Raw genomic sequence first — 2,371 nt, forward strand, 5'->3', positions numbered from 1 at the left:
TTAGAGATGTGGTGTAAGGTTAGGGAACTCTGATGAGTATCTAGAAAATGTATTAAAATCTGAGGATCAGAAACACTCTACATGGAGCATGTTCATCAGTCCATGTCTTTAAACACCTGTGACACCTGACTGACTGCTTGTTAGGCCAGCACACGCAGCACAAAGGAGACAGGAGTTAAGTGAGGCAGGAAAGCAGAGCAGCAGAAAGAAAGCTGCCTATTTGGCATCTCCTGATTTATAAGCTTATATTGGGAACTCCTTCATTCGAAATATTATTTGATGATCCCCTGTTGAAGCCCCTGGGTCTTCCTACAAATGAATGGAAATAGATTTAAAATGTTAATCTTCATTAGCTAGGAATTATTAAATAAGTTATTTATATTTTCCACAGATAGGCATATTCTTTCACTCAGAATACACATCTATTATCAATCCTTCCACAGTTTGTTATTTACTGCCTGCTCACAGGTCAGGTCAACAAATTCAAGTTTTTAAAAGTCTGATCATGATTTTAGGTCATTTAATTTAGGGCAATTAGGAAGTTGCTAGAAATTTCAGCACATTCCAGGTCAATTCATTAAGTTTTATAATTCTTCTGAAGTTTAAATTTAACACTTTTCTGCTGAATTACAACTCTAATTAATTATCTTCTATGCTACTCATCAAAAGGACTCCTCTTCTCCTATCTTAACCTGCTAATAAATGTCAGTGTTTATGAAGAGAAAGGTGCCAGATTCTCATTTGCACTAAGGCTCTTCACAAGGAATGACAGTAAAAGATGCCTAATAGGTGTGTAAGATGCTTTGTCTCCAGTTTTAAAAACCTCTCTCTACTGATGGAATGGACAGCTGTTCTGACAGTGTCTAAATGAGCAAAGATCTAAGATTTTGTCAGTAGAAAAGCAAATGGACAATTAAAGACAAATGCTAGTTCTAGGATTTAGAACTCATCACATATACATATACACTATTTTTTGTTTGCTAAACTGTTCATTTATTACAATAAGAATAAGTTTTCTCTCCATAACCCTAGGGACATGCCTAATGCTCTCCCTGTTGATAAGACTTTTTAAGGCCTGTATTTTTTCTTCTACCAGCTCCATTGCTTTTAAAAGTCAGTCTTAGCAGTTACACAAATTGAAGGGGAGGGGGCAGAGAAGTGGGGTTTTTTTTTGTTTCTCTGACAAACAGGTATTTCCAGAAGCACGCTGACATTTCATCATCCTCTGGACAATTGTATTCTCGAAGAAGGGCTATATTTTGTGGGTGATTGCTTCCAATACACAGAGTTAGAGCTTCATTGCTGTCCTGTATTAGTTTAACCTTTTTGTCCCAAATGAAATTATTATTAGCTGTTTCAAATGCAAGGAAGTAGAAATGAGCAGTAAGCAGAACTGTCCAAGGCAGGCATTTGCACAGTTTCTGTTCCTTCACCTGAAAAATATAGAAAACTTACAGGAAAGGGATTACTTTAAATCGGCCACAACTGTAATGACAGAGACATCATTGCTGTTCCCTGCATTTTTGTGAATACTCCTTTATAATTTTTTACGGTCTTAGTATTCCAATCTTATTTTCCTTCCTAAGAATATATCTAGTTGAACAGCTGCTGTATGCATACCCATTGTCAGGAACCATGGTGGCTCCCTGGGGAACAGCAGTGCAGGAATGGGCAGCCGGGACTTGTCCCAGAATCCCAGCCAGAGAGCAGAGCAACCAGGGCACAGGGCCCCAGCCCTGAGGAGTGAGTACCTCTCTGGGGATGAAGATGGACATAGGCCAGGACATCAGCCCATGGAGGGGGATTTATAAAGGGACAGACTGTCAGCTTTGCTTACAATCCAGGCATCCTAAACTTCTGTTAAACTGTAACTCACCTGCTGCCTAAACCTTCAGGTCCATCCATCATCACCTACCTACCCAAATGTTGCAACCTCAGTACACACCAAAGCTACATCCCAGGTCCTGTAGACGGGAACAGTCCTCAGCTCATCCAGCAGAACATCTGGAAAGTCACATCTGTCATGTCCTGGAACTATTTTGCTGCTCTGGATTTCCCTGAAAGCCTAATTTTCCTATTTTTCTTTTTAATGAGGTGAGTGACAGAGCTATCTTGCTGCCAGGGATGGCTCAGTTAGTGATGCTAGAGCTGAGCAGCCATTCCCCATCATGAATCTGTGTCCAATTACAATGCAATTGTCCAAAAGGCAGCTGGTGAAGAAAGCATCATGAGCATCTGGGAAAGGAGGGGAAAGGCAAGGTCTGTGCTGGGAAGCAGCTATCAGTTCTGTGAAAGGGTGGATTAATAAGGGAGGAAGTTTTCTGGACCAGACAAGGCTGGCAGAACTCAGAAATGCTTCTCTTCCTTTCCC

This window comes from Corvus brachyrhynchos, unplaced genomic scaffold, assembly GCF_000691975.1.
Source record: "Corvus brachyrhynchos isolate BGI_N302 unplaced genomic scaffold, ASM69197v1 scaffold17, whole genome shotgun sequence".
Classification (NCBI taxonomy): domain Eukaryota; kingdom Metazoa; phylum Chordata; class Aves; order Passeriformes; family Corvidae; genus Corvus; species Corvus brachyrhynchos.